This window comes from Cervus elaphus, chromosome 3 (genome assembly GCF_910594005.1).
Source record: "Cervus elaphus chromosome 3, mCerEla1.1, whole genome shotgun sequence".
Taxonomy (NCBI): domain Eukaryota; kingdom Metazoa; phylum Chordata; class Mammalia; order Artiodactyla; family Cervidae; genus Cervus; species Cervus elaphus.
The window spans coordinates 30,344,078-30,364,421 of record NC_057817.1 but is presented as its reverse complement, the minus strand read 5'-3'; the positions used below and the strand labels follow the sequence as shown (position 1 = coordinate 30,364,421).

Genomic DNA, 20,344 nt, shown 5'->3' with positions numbered 1-20,344 from the left:
ACAAAGTAAGAATTTATTTTTTAAGTATTAAAAAATAAGTTTTATTTTTTAAGTATTGTACAATATGCCCCTAACTTTGAGATTTATTTTTCTTATTTGTTTTTATCTCCCTGGATAACATGCAGGCATCTCAAATTCAATATATCTAAATGAAATTAATTATTTTTCTCCGTTATCCTCCTCAATACTCTATACTCTCAATTGTTCCATATTCTCAATATCAGTTCATTGTCACCATCCTTCCAGTTGATCAAATTAGTTTAAAATAATAATAACCTCATGTAATATCTACTATGTGTCAGGCTCTGTCCTTAGCACTTTATATATGTTATTAACTGATTTAAGTTAATCCCAACTAATCACTAAATTCTGTCAATTATATTTCAAAACTGTCTTAATATTTGCAGAATGAAGAAATGACTAATTAAAACCTTGACCAATTTTATTAGCCAAGGGGCCTAGTTCAAAGGGAGGATGTGGCAGAATATTTAGGAGTTGGCCTTTGAATTTTCCTCTTTAAGCATTACATGTATAAATCCAGGAACAAGAATAGTAGAAGCTAACCCTTTGTAACATATGGAAATCATCCACTGCATCAGTGTTTCCTGAGGTCCTGAAGTAACTAGGGTGCTAGTTCCTGAACTGAAGAATCTGATGCAGTAGGTCTAATTCAGTAAATAATAACCTCTTATAATTAATAATTTACCATTTGAAACTAAAGATTTTTAATGCTTTGTGGTAGTGTGATTCAGTATTTCTAAATTTTGATAGCTCCTGGATAAATTGACAGAGAATTACTCTTCAGATAGTTGTAATCCTGAAAAACACAATCCTCAAAGATGTCCAGCTGAAAAAGGTTTTGGGAAACATTTCCCCATCTTCCTTTAAATTTAAAAATCAATTATACATGTGCAGAAGAGAGGAAAGGCTGCCTTTTTCTTCCTCTGCTCAGCGTAAAAGATCATTTCTCCATTCCCCTTAAACACTGATTATGCATGTGTTGAAGAGAAAGGATTAGAAAATGCTGCAGGTTTGGGTTTTTTTTTTCATCTGCTTATAAGAACAGCAATCTTTTACTCTTGTATATAAATTATAAGATGTAGAGATATACTCAAGATATCATGGCCTTAAATAAGACCCTCCTCATGGTAAAAGTATCTCTGAATTTTGTATATTTTAGTAAATGAGCCCAGGATTAATATTTTTTAAATTATTTCAATATTTTTAGGTATGTAAAAGAGACTTCACTCTCACCCTTCATGTTACTAAGCAACGTATTATACAGTTGCTAGGAGACAGACTGGCAAGCTTCAGGATAGTTCAGTTTTCCCTTATCACCTTGCAAACCACATGATTATACCCTAGAGAGTTTTATAGCCTTAGAGAAAAGAAAGAAAAGTTAATGGCCCATGGAAAGGATGGAAAAAGAGATCAGGATGAAGGAACAGAATAAAGAAAACAGCAAGGTATTTGAGAAGAGTATGTGAACTTGGCTGAGGAAGGCTATTATGCAATTTCCTTGAATGAGTCATGAAAAAACCTTAAATTGCTCATATTCTTTGTCCTTCTATCTTTTCTAAAAACAAATGAGACAGTAAACTTGGAGAAGAAGATCTTTCAAATATTATTCCTGAATATTTTCAGAAGGGTGCATATCCATTGTAACTCTTACAGAAGACTGACAGTTACAAACACATTAAACAAGTCATACATTATTTAAAATTCCAAAGTCAGATATACAACACCATTTCCTTCCATTTCTCCCTCAAAATAGTGAGAAGAAAAAGTATAATACTGAGAGGGAGATTATAATAGTTCTTGGACAAACTTAGAAACAAGATGATCATTTAGGCTCCTGGGCAGTATGTATTTCTGTACAGAATTAAACAGATCTAATATAAAGAGGGGAAAGAAGAAGCTATCGTGCTGTACCTTGAGGACTCTGTTGTATCTGAAATAAGAAACCAGGCTCTAGGTTTCATTGTGCGCATGTGAAAGGTTGAGTTTTTGTGTCTCTGTGGTATTTACTGTTGCTGGCAACCAGGAAGCTCCCTAGCGATTGTTGCTAGGCCCTCAGTGCCTCTGTTTGCCTGAAACCTCAATCAATGCCAGAAAGACCAGAGATAGAAATCATTGCACAGATTCCAGTGCCTGCTGTCCCCGGTGATCCTGCTGCAAACAGTCCATCTTCTGTTCAGTGAAAATCAGTATAAAATGGAGACCTCACACAAAGAATTCATCCTCAGCTTCCTCTTCATGACTGCTAGTGCTCTCGCTGCAGAACACTAAAGCACACTGGGGGATGGTTTAATTAAGATAAGTTTATATTCTGGTGTCACCAGCTTTGACTAAATATGTAATGAAGAGACTGGGACAGGGAATGCAGACAAGAATGATTTTGATAGATTTAGATGACTTCCTGCTCTGAGGTAGGATGGTCCCTTTAATGTTTGCTGACAGCATGACACCATAGTGCCCACAGAAGCCATGGTACAAATGATGGCACCGTTCTAAATCGAAATCTGGAAGATTCTGATAAATATCCATGCCAGCTATATTCAGTATCTTGTAAGAATATGTGTGTGTGTGTATATCTGAATCACTTTGCTATACACCTGAAACATTGTAAATCAACTATACTTTAATTGAAACAAAAAAAGATCCATGTCAGCATCATCCCCAAAATAACTGACATCTTCTCTTGAAATTAACCATCAGCTCTTAGCTGAACCTCACAGTCAATACATCCGACTTACTCAAGGCATCCTGTACAGATGCAGGCTTTAAATTTTCTTTCCCGTGCAGCTCCTGCCCAGTCATAGACAGTTTTAGCTCTGAATTTACCTGGAAACAATTATAAATCTGGGGTGAGATTTATTATGATGCTAAGACATAATATCTACTTAAATAGTATAGTATCTACTACATCAGGCATCTAGCTTCCAAAAGTAGGATTGAGATTTATTTACTTTTGTTAATAGTACTAATTTTTGAGCACCTAATCAAGGCTAAGTACTTTATATGTATTATCTAATTTAATCCTTAAAGTAGTTCTAGGAGGTAGGAACAGTTATATTCCCTGTTTTCCTCAGTTGAGGAAAAGTTAAGAAGTTCAGAAAAGTTAAATAATATGTTCAAGGTCTCTCACAGCTAATAAATGGCAACATGATCATTCACACCGGGACCTATTCTGCTCCAGTGTTTGGCTCTGAACTACTGTTCTATATTTTCATTTAATAGCGAATGCTTTTTTTATGAGAATAAATTGTGGTGGTTCAGTCGACAAAGAATTCGCCTGCAATGCGGCCGACCTGGGTTTGATCCCTGGGTCAGGAAGATCCCCTGGAGAAGGGCATGGCAACCCACTCCAGTATTCTGGCCTGGAGAATCCCATGGACAGAGGAGCCTGGTGGGCTGCAGTCCTTGGGGTCGCAAAGAGTCGGACACGACTGAGCGACTAAGCAGAGCACAGCTCATCATTGTGTCAGGGTGAAGGATGTAGGCTCTGGAATTCTTCTGTCCCCTTGTAGGGTAGTTGAAACTCAAATGTCTGCTCCCTGTGTGGTTGGCTTTGTCATAATGGTTCTTCCAGGACAGTCTTCCAGAACCCTGAACTTCTCCATCCTTGCATTTCCCCAAATCTAGGTTATTCAATATGTAATAACACCGAGTGGGATCTTTAGATGAATGGTTCAGATTGAGCTCTGCAGTCCTAGTCCAGTCAAGCTGGCAGTTCTTTTTCAGTGTGAGGCAGACTTGCCCCTACAGCCTTCCTACATTCATCTGATCGCCTATTCTCATTTCCTTATCTAATAAAGACAGGAGATCATTTTTAGGGGCTGTTTGGTCTGAATTCTAATTTTGAAAAGAAAACTTTTCAAAAGAACAATCTGGAGAGCTGTAGCATTTTACATTATTCAAAGAGTGGTTCAGTGTCTTGGAGTCACATTGTCTCAAAATCTTCATTCCAGAATAAATCTTTCCTTTCTCTTTGCATGACTAAGGAGTCCATTGATTTGATACTTCAAAGCAAAGAAACATTTGATGATTAAAAAGTATTTTATCTAAAAAACCTTTCATTCTTCCATACGCAAAAAATCATGAAACAGTTACATGCAGTGTCTGCTTGTAAAGGCTCATGAGAACTGACTGTTCCCCCAGTTCTGTATTCAGTGATTCACATTGGTAGCTTGAAATTGGTCATAAGGGAAGCATTTATACCATGGAAATTGGCCAGCACTACAAATCAGGGCTTTTTTCCCTCTCGGAGAGCTAGTTGTTAGACATTTACTAGAAAACCACGAAGAGAGAACTTCTCAAAGAGCAGTGCATCAGCTGTTTAACTTCAGTGAAACCTAGCAATCCTTGTGTTACTGGCATTATGTCGCTGGACTTCCCCTATATTGTATAAATGAAGTCCTCCCCCCAGTGATGTGCACAGTACAGGTTTTAAATGAGGGCCTGCAGCTTGTGCCCTTCAATCACAATACTTGATAGAGGAAATTCCATGACAGTCTAGTGGTGAGGACTCCCGCTTTCACCGCCATGGCTGAGTTCAGTCCCTAAGATCCCACAAGCTGTGCAGTGTGGCCAAAAAAAGAAAAGGGCTTCCCTGGTGGTCCTGTGGTTAGAAATCCACCTGCCGATGCAAGGGACGCAGATTCAATCTCTGCTCTGGGAAGATTCTGAGATGATTGCCCAAAGAGTCTTTATTAAAATCTATAAATAACAGGCCTAGTCTATAGATGATTGGCCTATGTGTGAGAAGCCTATGACCTGACTTAAAATGGTACATGTTAGAAACATGGAATTTTAAAATCCTGATTGCCATTACTAAATGATATGAGAAAATTTATAATAATGGCTAACATTTCTTAATTTATTACTCTGTGCCAGATTCTGTTCTAGATGCTTTTTGTATTAACTCAATTTATTCCTCTTTATAACTCTCACAGAGAGGTAGTATAAGCATGCCTGCCCATTTTACAGATGACAGAACTGAGACACAAAATATTTATAAGTTGCTAAAAGTTACCAAGTAAATATTACAGCCAGAGTTCAAACCCAAGAAGTCTGAGTTCTAATCCTTTATAAGCCTTCTGGTATGTTTTTTATGTTAGATATAGATCAAGATTAACATTTAGGTTTAAAAGAATGTATGGAATATACTAGTTCAGTGTTTTCAACCTTTGATCATCAATCCATTGTAAAAAATACATTTTGCATTCATATTATATATCCAAAATAGAATATGCTTGCTATGCATAATATCTAGTATTTTCTACCTAAAATTCTATTCTACTTCACTTTTTGAATGCTGGTCACAATTCACTAAATTGATTTCTTGACTTACTAATGAATAGTAAACCTATTCTTTGAAATTCACTGTACCAGAATTTTGTATATGTGGCTCCATGCCAGGGCTCAGTTTACTACTGGTATCTTATTTTAAAATGGAATCTACAGTATTCTTATTCCCTTTCCAGTTACCCTATGGTCTAGTATTAATAGCAAAGTCACTTGAAGATGAACACATGATTTTAAAAGATCCAAGAGGTAATAAAATCTAAATGAGGCTGATGGCAGTGAAAGTGGAGAAGAAGAATCTGACATGAGAGATTTAGAGGCAGATTTTCAGGATTTGATAACTGATAGGACTTGAGTGTCTAGTGTCCCTCCCCAGATAATACAACATCCCAAGTGTATCATAATGTCCTCACTGTTCTGGCTGGGCAGAGAGATGAGGCAATAGCCTGACTCAGTGGCCCATCAAGTTTCCGGGCAAGTAGAGCTTAGGAAGTCACATTCTAAAGCTGAACTGCTAAATCCAAATGGGCAAAACAAGAGGGGAGGCAAGACATGGGGGAAACAAGATAGAGACCCAGAAGAACCCCTGCCAGCAGAAATTCTAATTATCTGAGATGACGACAAAAAAGTGAATCTTGAGGAAAAAGCAAGCAGATGATTCCTATCTGTGGTCTGAGTGTTTCCTGAGAGTTTAGGTAAAGGAGAGGGTGGTAACAGGCACAATATACGCTGGACACTATCCGGGACTTAAAGAGTAATACATGGTTTTACTTCTTTAGGAGTTCAAAGTCTAGTGCAGCATCTTATAAAGGAGCATCATTAAGGAAAAGCTTTTACTTTTTCACCATCCTACAATGCCAGGAGTGATGACTTTGTGTAGAGCTTTATAGTTTACAGAGAGCTTTCTCGTGTTATCTCATTTAATTCATTCAACAACCATGTGAGATAGATATTCTTATTATACACATATATTCATTTTATACACATAAGAAGGCAGAAACTTGGGTCTTGAGCTTAAGTATATCTAGATTTAAGTTTCATTCTCTTTCTACTAATTCAGAACTATTTATCAACAATAAACTACAATCATTAAGTGAAACTTACCTGATAAACTTTCTTACCATAGAATATGTGTTGGGAAGAGAGCATGGTTGCTAGAAGATTCTATTTTTAAAATGAATCTAAGATTCTATGATAAAAATAAATGTCTGGGATTTCCCTGGTGGTCCAGTGGCTGAGACCCTGCCCTCCCAATGCAGCGGGGGGCCCGGGTTTGATCCCTGGTAGGGGAACTTGATCCCACATGCTGAAACTAAAGATCCCACATTCTGCAACTGCAAGATCCCACAACTGCAAGACCCAGTGCAGCCAAATAAATAAATATTTTAAAAAAATATCTGATACTACATCACACACATTAAGATGGCTCTGATAAAAAACACAGATAATAACAAGGGTCATTGAGGATGTGGAGGAATTGGAACCTCACACATTGCCTGTGGAATTATAAAATGATGCAGCCATATAGGAAAACAATTTTTCAGTTTCTCAAGATACTAAACGCAGAGTTAGCATATGACTCAGCAATTCTAATCCTAGCTATATATCCAAGAGAAGAGAAAACATATGGCCACACAAAAGCTAGTTTACGAATGTTCATAACAGCTTTATTTGTGATAGTCAAAAAGTGGGAACAATCCAAATGTTAATCCACTGATGAATGAGTAAATTGTGGTATATCCTCACAATGGAATGTTATTCAACAGTAAAAAGGAATGAAGTACGTATACATACTACAACATAGATGAACTTTGAAAGCATTATGCTAAGTGAAAGAAATCAGACATAAAGAGCCACATTTTGTGTGATTTCATTTATATAAAATGTCCAGGATGGACAAATCCATCCATACCTAAAGCAGGTTGATAGTTGCCTGGGGCTGGTAGGGAGAAGGGGGTATGGGAAAGGGTTGGAGTAATGGAGAGTGACTTTTAATGAATACAGAATTTCTTTGTGGGGTGATAAAAATAATCTAAAGTTGATTTGGCAATGGTTGCACAACTCTGTGAATACACTTAAAATTGTTAAATTGTGCACTTTAAGTGGGTGAATTGTATGGGTTAGATATAATTGAATGAGTTAATTATGTATAAAGTTTAAAAAAAATTATAACCATGAAAAAAATTATTTCCTAGTTCTGTTTACTGAATAGGTCTAGAAATAATTATATACCAGTAGCAAAGAGCTCCCTTAGCACCAAGATTGTAAGTTTTGACAAACTATTCCCAAAACATTTAGGAGGTCAGAGAATCCTAGAATAGAATGTGATGAAAGAATCTAGCTGTATGACAAACATGTGAACCAACCTCTCTGAAAAGGATGGGGAGAAAAAGTGCTGACCTCAGTAACTTTGGAAATGGGTGGAGTCTGTATGAATAAAAGTGAAAGGAATTGTACATAATAAGTACTATAGTCAATAAAGATGCTTCCCTCAAGGGTAAAGATTAACAATTCTGAAACCAATATACATCCATACTGGAACTGAACAATCAAGTAAATGGATGGAGGATGGTGAGAGTCAGATTTCTTTCTTAGTGTTGGAGTTGGAAGTTACAGAAAAGCAAGAAGAAGCTAAATGATCCATGTGATAATGGATTAGAGTTGGGGACATCAGTGTGAACCCATTTTTAGCTTGATATAGATATAATGGTTATATATAGAAATATTAATAAATATGTCCATGTGTATATATATCCATACATGTATTTTCTTTCTCTGTCAGCTGAGAGTGCCTAGAAGCAATGACACACCCCAATAGCAGCAAGCACTCCTATCTTGTATTTCTAATAACATTCTCCAGTAAAAGGAACCAGAGCTCTTTGGAGAAATGGCTGATTCTAACACTAGGGCAAGAAATATACAAGATGATCCTAGTGCCAGAAAGTAATGAAGTGTTCAAGAAACCTGCAATGGTAGAATTATATCAAAGGGACACAGGTGCCAACTGAAAGAGCTCAATGCCCCAAACTGGATCAACTTGAGCACAAATAAATAAAGTTACATTGGATTAAAAATCAAGATATAAAATCAATATCTATGAATACATAGTGCTATAAATAAATAAATAATTGAATGAATGAATGGAGGAATATAAACAAAGTTGTCATGCAGAAGAATTCCAATTTATATAGATACTCCTCCTCTAAGGAGAAGGAACATACCTTACTCCTTAAGTGTGGATTGTGCATAATAACTTCCAAAGAGGGAGGAGAGGAGTAACTTTACAGTGGGAAAAACCTGACAAGTATTACCTCAGCCTGGTGATCAAGGTTAACGTCACTGGTGATAAATCATGTTGATAGCATGAACCTCTGATAGGATGTGGTGAGAACTGTATTTTACCTCTGTGATCTTCCTCCCCAAGCCGCACAGTCCCAGGGCAATTATGAGGAAAACATCAGACAAACCCCAGTTGTTGGACAGTCTGTAAAATATCTGACCAGAATTCCTCAGAACTGTTAAGGTCATCACAAAGAAAGTCTGAGAAGCTGACTGAGTCAAAAAAACCATCCAAGAAAAGCCTGAGGAGACTTGTTGACTAAATGTAATGTGGTATTATCGATGGGATCCTGGAACAAAAAAAAAGATTACTTAAAAGCTAAGGAAATCTGAGTAAAGTGTGGGTTTCAGTTAATAATAACGCAGCAGAGCTTCCCTGGTGGCTCAGTGGTAAATGGGTTCGATTCCTGATCTGGGAAGATCCCACATGCCTTAGAGCGTGTAAGACCATGCATCGCAACTGTTGAGCCTGTGCTCTAGGACCCAGGAGCTGCAACTACTGAAGTGCACACGTCTGTGACCTGTGCTCCGCAACAAGAGAAGCCACCACAATGAGAAGCCTGCGCACCGGAACTAGGGAGTAGCCCCCACCCACAGCAACTAGAGAAAAGTCACGTGGCATGGAAGACCCAGCATGGCTATGAATAAATAATAGCTATAAGTAAATAAATAATACGTAAAATTATTTTTAAAAAACGCAGCAGTATTGGTTCATTAATTATGACAAATATGCCACACTAATAATGCTAATAATGAGGGAAACTGCATGGTGTATATGAGATTTTTCTTTGTATTATCTCCACAATTTTTCTTTAATCTATAACTATTCCACAACAAAAAGTTTGTTTAAAAAAACCAATTTCCCACTAAAAAGAAGCAGAGCTTTTTGGAGAAATGGCTAATTCCTGGTCTGAGGAATAAAATGTACAGTAAAAGCCTGAAACATCTTGTTATTCTAGAAAGCAAGTAAGTTCTCAAAAAAATCAGTTGGATTATGTCAAAAGGACATAGGAAGCTGACACAAAGAGACTCTTCTTGGTAAAAAAACTGGACGCCATAAGCATTCACAAGAACATTTACAGCAATTGATGGAAAGCACTTATCATATTTTTAAAATCATGATCTCATAAGAGATTTTACAGAGAGAAAGTGAAAAACATTCTTAGATATTCTGAAAATTGGCAATATAAAGGGAAAGAATTAAGCTTTATCCTATGTTTTCCATATGGACTGTTTCAGGCAATCAAATGGCACTTCTTTATTCTTTGCTACCTGTGATTCTTGAACCTGGATCTAAGCAAGCTTTAGAGCTAACTTAAAATTACAGGAAATATGGAGGATAGAGGAACAAGTTAAGTGAACCATTAAGAAGCAAATAAATAAGAATGGCTCACACTCTTTTAATTATTCAACAAGACAATTGCATGGAGATAAAAGGGAAAAGGAAGGACTTTAGATTCAAAGAAATGTGACATAACCAAAATAATGTGTTCCCCTAATATAGATTCTAATTAAAATAAGCTTATTATAAAATTGAATTTTTAAAGATAATTAGGAAAATCTTCATATGGACCAAAGAATTGTTACTAGTTTATTTGGTATGAAAATGGCATTGAAGTTATATAAGAAAATGTTCATATTTGTTAGAGATGGATATTGAAGTTGCAAGGATGAAATGATATGAAGTCTACTTCAAAGTAATGAATCAAAAAAGAGAAAGGGATAGATGAAGCAAGTGTTGCAAAATCTTGATAATCAAAGTATCTAGATAATGGGTTGTTTTTGTTGTTTAGTTGTTAAACTGTGTCCAACTCTTTGTGATCCCATGGACTTAGCCAGCCAGGCTCTTCTGTCTATGAGGTTTTCTGGGCAAGAATACTGGAGTGGGTTGCTATTTCCTTCTCTAGGGAATCTTCCCAACCCAGGGATCAAACCTGCCTCTCCTGAACCGGCAGGCAGGTTCTTTTATCACTGAGCCACCAGGGAAGCCCAGTGGATATATAGCTGTTAATTATACTCTTCTGTCTATTTGGAATATGTTTGAAAATAATCATTAACCCTTTTGAAGAGAAAGTTGCAAAAGAATACATCATATTCCATTTTTGTAGCCAGTGTGGTGGGCTCTATGATACACTGCCCAGATCTCCCTTTACTGAGGACGTGTTGCCCTGGCTGATGCCCTCAGCTGTCAGCCCCTTCAGAGACCGCCTCAGCTGTAGAGAGCTGCCTCGACCAGGGTCATACCACTTTTTGAGGTGACAAGTTCCAGTGACTGACTGATGTGGCAGTATAAAGCCCTGGCCCTCTCAGCCCAACTTGGTACAACCCTGAAGGATCATTCTAACTCCAGAGAACCCTGTGGTATTGGCAGTTGTGGGGTCTGCATGATGACATGACATCCCTCTACCCATCCTGTCTGTTTCCTTTCTCCCGCTTCTCCAGATGGTGAGCCCAAGGACGAGTCTTAATAAACACTGTGCATTAACTGTTTACAAAACTCAAGACATGGGAGCAACCTCAATGTCCATAGACAGAGGAATGGATGCAAAAGATGTAGTATATGTGTATATGATGGAACACTGCTGCTGCTGCTGCTAAGTCACTTCAGTCGTGTCCGACTCTGTGTGATCCCATAGACGGCAGCCCACCAGGCTCCCCCGTCCCTGGGATTCTCCAGGCAAGAACACTGGAGTGGGTTGCCATTTCCTTCTCCAATGTGTGAAAGTAAAAAGTGAAAGTGAAGTCGCTTAGTCGTGTCCGACTCTTAGCGACCTCATGGACCACAGCCTACCAGGCTCCTCCATCCATGGGATTTTCCAGGCAAGAGTACTGGAGTGGGGTGCCATTGCCTTCTCCGGTATGATGGAATACTACAGAGCCATAAAAAAGAATGCAATGATGCCATTTGCAGCAACAAGGATGGACCTAGAGATTATCATACTAAGTGAAATAAATCAGAAAGACAAAGACAAATACCATATGATATCACTTATATGTTATCGAGGGGAACCTAACATATGGCACAAATGGACATAGTTATGAAACAGAAACATACTCAGACATAGAAAAGAGACTTACAGTTGCCAAAGGGAGAGAAGAAGTGGGAGAGGGATGGACTGGGAGTTTGGGATTAGCAGGTGCAAGCTATTGTATTAATATATAGAATAGATAAACAGCAGGTCCTACTGTACATAATACAGGCAACTGTATTCAATATCCAGTAATAAAGCATAATGGAAAAGAATATGAAAAAGAATATGTGTGATAGTAAGAACTGACGCAACATTGTAAATCAACTATACATCAATAGAATAAATTTAAAAACACAACACAGGGCTTCCCAGGTGGCTCAGTGGTAAAGGATCCTCCTGCCAGCGCAGGAGACTCCGGTTCGAGCCCTGGTCTGGGACAATCCCACATGCCATGGAGTAACTAAGCCCATGTGCCACAATATTGAGCCTGTGCCCTCGGGCCCGTGTTCCACAACACAAGAGTAGCCCCTGCTCACCACAACTAGAGAAAAACCCTCACAGCAACGAAGACCCAGCGCAAATCAAAATAAATAAATAAAATTATTTTAAAATAAATAAATAAAAATAAGAAAAAGCACTGTGCATGCTAAATGCCATCTCAGAGTCTGCTTCCCTGGGAATCCTATTTGTGACAGTCTGATGGGTTGGATTGTACTGCTGCTGCTGCTAAGTCGCTTCAGTCGTGTCCGACTCTGTGCGACCCCATGGACTGCAGCCACCTGCAGGCACCTACTAGGCACCTCTGTCCATGGGATTTTCCAGGCATGAGTACTGGAATGGGTTGCCATTGCCTTCTCCGGGTTGGATTGTATCCCACTCTAAAATTCATATGTTGAGGTCCTAACCTCCAGTAGCTCAGAAGGTGATCTTTCTTAGAGATAGGCTCTCTAAGGAGGGTTAAAGCGAGGTCATTAGGGTGGGCCCTCATCCCCTGGGATTCTTATGAAAAGGGGAAACTTGGACATATCTGAATTGTGGGAACACGTGCAAAGTTCTCTTGCAGAGTTTGGCATTACAAGAGAAGGAAGTATGGGGACTTCCCTGGAGGTCCAGCAGTTAAGATTCCGTGCTTTCACTGCTGGGGGCACAGATTCAGTCCCTGGCTGGGAAGTTGGGGAACTAAGATCCCGCATGTCTCACAGCACAGCCAAAAAAAAGAAAAAAAGACAATAACAACAAGAGAAGGAAGTATGGGCAAACACAGAAATCTGTTTCCTTTTATAAGGACCGAAGTATGCATAGGAGATTTTTCTTTGGTAACATTCACTTCTAGTCCTTCTGGGCGTCTTTAATGGCCAGTGGAACACAACATGGGGGGAAAACCCTGCTTCCATTGACAATGCTTCAGGAAATAGGTTGCTCATATGCACAGTGGTGAATCACCTGAAACGACTCATTTGTGTAAATTTGAGAAGAGATTCAGAAGATTTCTTTAATTCCAAAATGTTGACTTGCAGTGGAAAACAATGTGATTGACCTCATTCTCCATCTTGCCAGAAAATAGGATTAATGTTTACCTCAGAACAGGAATACGAGGCTTAATGTTTCAGAGGAGGTTTTTGATGAGTGGTATTTAAGAAATTCAACCTGTTTGAGCTGCAACTGAGGTCATCTGTTTTCTTGTTTAGCTAAACAGGAATTCTATCTTGTTCTTCCTTTAGTACCGGCCTGGGTGCCTGGTACTCCCCCAGAGGCCAACAGTCCTGGCCCTCTCACTTTCTGAGGGTGATAATGAGGCTTCCTGAAGCCATAGCCAGGCAGGTCACTGCCCCCTGCCCCTTGCGTGGTTGCCACTGGAGGGTATGCCTTTCCTGTTCTGGGGTCCTGAGCCCTTTTTCCACAAGGAACACTTTCCATACCCAGAAGGGTCACTTTGGGCTGAGCAGCTTCAAAAAGGCAATTAACATTAAGTGGGAAAGCAGTCTCAAAACCTTGGCAGCCAGTGGACTGCAGCTCAAATCACACATCTAAACACTGGGAGTAGGGAACAATGAAAAGGAACAATTGCTTAGCGGACATTGAAAACCTATTTTCCTAAAGCTACAATCATGTCTCTCTCTTTCAACCCCAAGATAAAGGACACGGTTGAAGCCCTTCTCAGAAAGCAGGTGGGATTGAGGAGATTTATTTGTGACTTACTGGAAGCACAAACAGAAGCTTTTATTGTTGATAGCTAGGCTGGGTGGCTGCCAGGAGACACATCCCAGAGGAACTGGGTTGCCAAGTCCTGACACACAAAGAGAGCTGACCTAGTCCTTTTTTATGCTGACTGCCTACTCAGAAATTATATCAGAGAACGGTATTGAAAGACCCAGTGATTTAAGACAATTATGGAGACTTTAGAGCAATCCTAGTTCTAAGGGACCATTTAAAGGGCAGTGGTGAAGCAGTATAATCATTAGCTTTATGTGCAACCACTGTTCAGTTTCTGTAGGGAAACTGCCCTGAGACAGCTCTACATGGCCAGACATTCAGTACCATCATCTTCCTCCTCCTTGGAAACTACAGATTTAAGTTCAAACTTGCAGCAAATGCTTCCTAGAAACCTCCAGGGGAAAGCATTGTTAATAACCAGTAATTACAGGCTAGGGAATATTTTTCAGATTCTGAAATGTAATTCAGAGGGAGAAAGGGACAGTGTGTACATGCTGGGATGTTTGGGAAAGAAGAAAGAGTGCAGGGGAGGGGAGAGAGAAAGATCAAGTTTTTAGGTGAAGAGTAAAAGCAGAGATGTTACTTTGTCAACAAAGGTCCGTCTAGTCAAGGCTATGGTTTTTCCAGTAATCATGTATGGATGTGAGAGTTGGACTATAAAGAAAGCTAAGCACTGAAGAATTGATGCTTTTGAACTGTAGTGTTGGAGAAGACTCTTGAGAGTCCCTTGGACAGCAAGGAGATCCAACCAGTCCATCCTAAAGGAGATCAGTCCTGGGTGTTCATTGGAAGGACTGATGTTGAAGCTGAAACTGGTATTTTGGCCACCTGATGCGAAGAGCTGACTCATCTGAAAAGACCCTGATGTTGGGAAAGATTGAAGGCAGGAGGAGAAGGGGACGACAGAAGATGAGATGGTTGGATGGCATCACTGACTCAATGGACATGAGTCTGGGTAAACTCCAAGAGTTGGTGATGGACAGGGAGGCCTAGCGTGCCGCAGTTCATGGGGTTGCAAAGAGTGGGACACGACTGAGTGACTGAACTGAACTGAACTGAATCTACAACATGGGCATCCCTGGTGGCTCAGAAGTAAAGAATCGGCCTCCCAATGCAGGAGACGAGGGTCTGCCAATGCAGATCCCTGGGTCAGGAAGATCCCCTGGAGGGGAAATCTTGTCTGGGAAATCCCATGGACAGAGGAGCCTGGCGGGCTACAGTCAATGGGTTCACAAAAGAGTTGGACAGGACTTAGTGACTAAACAACAGCAAATCTACAATGTGGAGGAAGACATAGGTCTTCTTAGACACAACAGAATCCTAAGATGGTGGGGCTAGAAAGAGCTCTAGAGATGATTTTCCTGTCCCTCACTGGTCATTTTACTAATGAGGAAAAGTGGAGCGACCTGTCCAAAGACGCAGTGCCAAGTGGTGGCACAACAGGGCTAGAAGCCAGGTGCTAACTCTTGTCACGAAACCCTAACTTCCCATCCATCTGTGTTTGAGTCCCACTTTGCTTGACAGCTCTGGCCCCTCATCCATCAGAGGTTTTGGACAAAGGGAACAGTTAGCAGGTGGGATTCTGACTCAGTACAATTACCCTTCAGCTTCTGTCTTATATCATCTCATCCTAAAACAAGTAAATCAGTTCTGTTTTTCCACCAGCTCTTATTTTCTTAATATTTCATTTGGAAAATATGACACTTAAGTATAAAAGAAGAAGAATAGCCCTAAAAGATCTTTCTACAAAGCAATTCACATTCTATGATCTTTTATTATGGTATGGATCCACACATATCCCACACTTGTAGTATCATCTGCTGCAGTCTCATGTCTCCTCCCCCACCTACAATAAGTTTGTTCTTTGTAGTAACCTGAATCCCAAGGATTTTACCAGGATGCAGTCCAGGGATCACAAAGGACTTAAGGTATTGGCTCTTCCAGATAAACCGATTGAAACCATTTAATTTGTAGTATACTGGGGGAGGGGCATGCATGGTAATGGGTATAATATAAAACATAATAATAGTGTTTGTCTAGAGCTCAGCCTTGGGTCTTTAATTACCTTCTTCTCACCTTTATTATCATCTTGTAGTCTACTAGACATACTGTCGCCTCAACTACCAACAGGCCAATATAGTAATTTATGTTTATTTCTTTGAGGTACACACTGTCAAAAACAAGAATGACACAAATGGGGACTATTTAGTTTGGATTCTTAACAGATGGCTGGTACCTAGCACCCAGAATCCTCCAGGCATCTGAGTTTTATCTTGTCATCCAATGCTTAATCCGTATTTCCTTATAGAGGAAGGGAGGTAATAATCCTCTTGCTTTCCTCACCTGGTCTCCAGGACCTAGGTGAGGGCATATATGGGGAAATGATGAGATATTCTTCAAAGCTGGGGAAGTAAAATTGTCCACATAAATGTTTTAAAATGATTAATGTCTGTATAAATACACCCTTTTGCCTCAACACAAGAATTTCTCATTCTTTCGGGTATCTAAAAGAAATGTATGGGACTTCACTGGCGGTCCAGTGGTTAAGACACCATGCTTCCACTGCAGGGGGTCCAACTTTGATCCCTGACCAGGGAACTGAGATTTCACATATCACATGGTCAAAAAAATAAAAGACAATTAAAAAAAGAAATTTACATGTGACCAACTAAGTCAATAAAAATTAATTTTTAGGCATCTACTCAGTGGCTTCCCAGGTGGCTCAGTGGTAAAGAATCTGCCTGCCAATGAAGATCCCCTGGAGAAGGAAATGCAGCCCACTCCAGTATTCTTGCCTGGGAAACCCCTTGGACAGAGGGGCCTGGCGGGCTACCATCCATGGGGTTGCAAAGAGTTGGACACGACTGAGCATGCACTCAGTGATGCGGTGACTCAGTGTTCAGTGATACACCTAGTAGTATGGAGGTTAATAGTAATAGCTGATGTTTACTGAGTTCTTACAGCATGCCCAGCATCAGCTGAGCATTAGCACGTGAGCTGCCTCATTTGCCCTTATAGCCACTCCTATGAGATAGGTCCCGTTACCATGTCCACCTTAAACATTAGATCTAAGGCACAGAGAGGGTAATCATTTGCCCAACATCATACAGCTGGCAAGTGGGACAGCCAGGATTTGAGCATAGTTTGATTCCAGAATTTATGATCTTAAGGAACTTTACATCATGATTCCCACCTTCAGTAAATTTATAGTCTAGTTGGGTGAAACCTGTCTAACACACATTAAAATGACTGTAAATTATGTTAGATGCATGTATATAATCAAGTGCTAAATTAGATGCTATCAACTGTGGATACTTCAGAAGTTCAGGAGGCAGAGGGAGCCATGGATCAGGCAGACAAGGTTTCTTGGAGCTGATCCTTGAATTGTCTCTGAAACGTGCACAGAGAAAAGACCACCCCAGGCAAGAAGGAGGCAAAAGAGCTGGAAGCAAGAGTGAGCAAGACCCGTGCAGGAGGAGGAAGCACTCAGCCTGCCCACAGCTCTGTGGGGCTGAAGGGAGGGGCTGGACTGGCTATGAAGTCCTTTAAAGCAGAGCAGAGTTTAGGCTTGTGCAGCAGCAGGAAGGGAGTCATTAAAGGCCCTGGATCCATAAAGCAATACTGGGCTATCCCATTAGAAAAGGAATGTTTAAGGAAGATGTGCTTGGCAGGATATAGAAGACCCCTCTTATTAAAATCCACCAATTAAAGATTGACATAAAACTTAGAAAAATATGTATGAAATTACTCTAAATTGTTACCAATGCTTATTCTCAAATTCACAGTTTATTCTGTATAATCTTTATGATTTATTTTTATCCTTATTTCACATGAGCAAGTTCTACCAATTTGATCTCTACAATACTTTTCAAAGCTGTCCATTTCTCTATACTTCCTTGCCATTACTTTAGTTTGGCTACCATCCTAAGGGAAAAGGGAGCCATCAGAGAAGCCTTTCTGGAAGAGATGACATTTTTCCAGAGTTCTGAGTATTTAGTAAGAATTAGCTAGGTGTGAAGGGAGGAGGTAGGAATGGGGATGGGATTGAGAAGGTGGGAACAAGATGGAGGGGGAGAGGGGGGATAGCATAATGGGCAGAAGAAAGAAAAAAAGTTAACAGACACAGAATTTAGTGCTAGACCGGAGGTGATGCAATAAGAAAAATCAAAGGTGGTGTTAACTTAGTGACGGGTATCACTAGTGGGTGGTGAGGGCCCAGATTTCAGGCTGGAAGGCTGATGACCTTGTTATGTGGTATCTAAACATTTGATCAAGATGTCACTTCTTAAGACTTCCATGGTTGTCCAGTGGTTAAGAGTCCACCTGCTAATGCAAGGGACACAGGTTCATTCTCTGGTCTGGGAAGATCCCACATGCCATGGGGCAACTAAGCCCAGATGCTACAACTACTAAAGCCCGTGTGACCCAGAGCACATGCTCCACAACAAGAGAAGCCACTGCAGTGAGAAGCCCATGCACCGAAACTAGAGAGTAGCCCCTGCTCCCCAAAACTAGAGAGAAAGTCTGCACGTAGCACAAAGACCCAGGACAGCCAAAAATAAGTAAATAAATAAATTTCTTTTTAAAAGTCACCTCTTACACCCTAGAAGACAGACAGCCTCCAGTGTGGGGGATACAAAGGGCCCTTGAAAAGATGACGTATGAGCCAGGCCTTGAACACACAATTTGGCCTTCTCAGTGGAGGGAACAATCTTGGCAAAGGCACCATGTCTGGTGGCAAGAAGAGCAAGGATCCTAAATGCCAGACTAAGCTCTGGGAAGATTAATCTCTTTGAGGGTATGGGTGCTGAGAAATAGACCTCAGTAGGGATAAACTAAACTAAAGGATAAGATCCATTTGGAAACTATGTGTTGTTTTAGAGATATGTTGAAAAATAAATTAAGTAAAAAATTTAAATTATCTTTCAGAATCCAGTGAGAAGTTAGTGCAAGATTTTTTTTAAAAACAGTCTTATTGGGATATAATTCATATACCATACAATTCATATTTTTAAAGTGTACAATTCAGTGGTTTTTTAATATATTCACAGAGTTACACAAACATTGCCACAATTAATTTTAGAACACTTTTCATCACCTCCCAAAGAAGCTCATTTCTACCTTTTCTGCCAGCTCTTAGTAATTTATTAGTTTATTCCTATCAGTGTGGGGTTGTTTACTTTGGACATTTCATATAAAAGGATTCAGAGAATATGTGATCTTTTGTGACTGACTTCTTTTATAAATGCTAGATCTTGCAACTTCATGATTTGTCATTAAATAACCAATGGTTATACATTTTCAATTGTGTTAGGAAGTAATAATAGTAAATATTCAGAAAACAGTCAGTGGGGCAGGACAGTAGTGTAAGGATAAAGACTCTAGGCCAGGAATCAGGAGGTTTGAGTTCTTGTCTTGTTTCTGCTCTTAACCAGGTATGTGATCGCGAGCAAGGCAGCACCTCTCTGGGCCCCAGGTCACCATCTGTAAGATAAGAGGAATGGGATTAGAACAGCCATTCTTAACCTTTAACATACAGTAAAATTGCATGTGAAGCTTTTTGGAAAAAAAAGCAATCCTGGGATCTCACCCCAAGATATTTCAAAAGCTTCTAAGGTGAGTTTGTTGCTTGACAGGCGTTAGGTATTTCAGGGCTTACATGTTCTTTAGGTTTCCTTCTAGATCTGACATCCTATGAGGTAAATTTATTTACCAGTGCATTTTGCCTAGACTCATACCTGTGGCTTTTGGTGAAGTCCCACTGTCTGTGGTCAGTAATTACATCAAATGTGAGGTCCTTGTGATGATGCTCTGGATACAGCAGTTGCTGGTGGCAGTGGTCCTGGGTGCCTGACTTGAACTCATTGTGAGTCATAGGAATAACCAATAGCAATTTGCCTTCCCAAATACTTCCCTCTCGGTAGAGGACAGAAATAACTGAAAATAAGGAACAAGCTATGTGAGTAAACAGCATACGTATGGTGTATTCCTAAGCCCTGAAATCTGTGACTGTGTGTGTGAGAGAGAGAGACAGAGGGAGAGAGGCAGATGGAGAGAGAATGCTTGATGTTTTAAAAGCCCATTTCCCTCTAGACAGCTGGTCAAATTCCTATCTTGTGAGGCTACTTTAAACAAGATGGGAAGAGATACTGAACACTTTTAGGGGAAGTCTTGAGTTCCGTACTTTCTGTTTACAAGAAAAATGTAGACATTTGACCTTCTCCTTGAGTATTAGCAGTTCGTCACTCCCATTCCTTTTTATCTCTCTTCAGCTGCCAACCTCCTTCTTAAAGCGGGAGAAGGCGAAGCTAAAATTATAAACCTGGCCTCCACTTAAGAAAAAATAGAGAAAGAAACCTCACAAATGTAAATGAATTAACAGTCACTGTTACCTAATATGCAATGTTCAAAACAGCAGGGAGAGTTGCTTGCTTCCTACTTTAGTTTAGTTACAAAATCAGTCTTCAGTGCATGGTTTTGTGGCCATCTTATGCGCGTGTGTGCTAAGTCAC

General features: G+C 39.8%; 1 long non-coding RNA gene across 1 annotated transcript in view; it reads left to right on the top strand.

The window, feature by feature from the left end:
- LOC122682471 overlaps positions 1-20,344 on the top strand; it is a 34,321-nt gene that overhangs the window by 9,558 nt on the left and 4,419 nt on the right. The window lies entirely within an intron of this gene.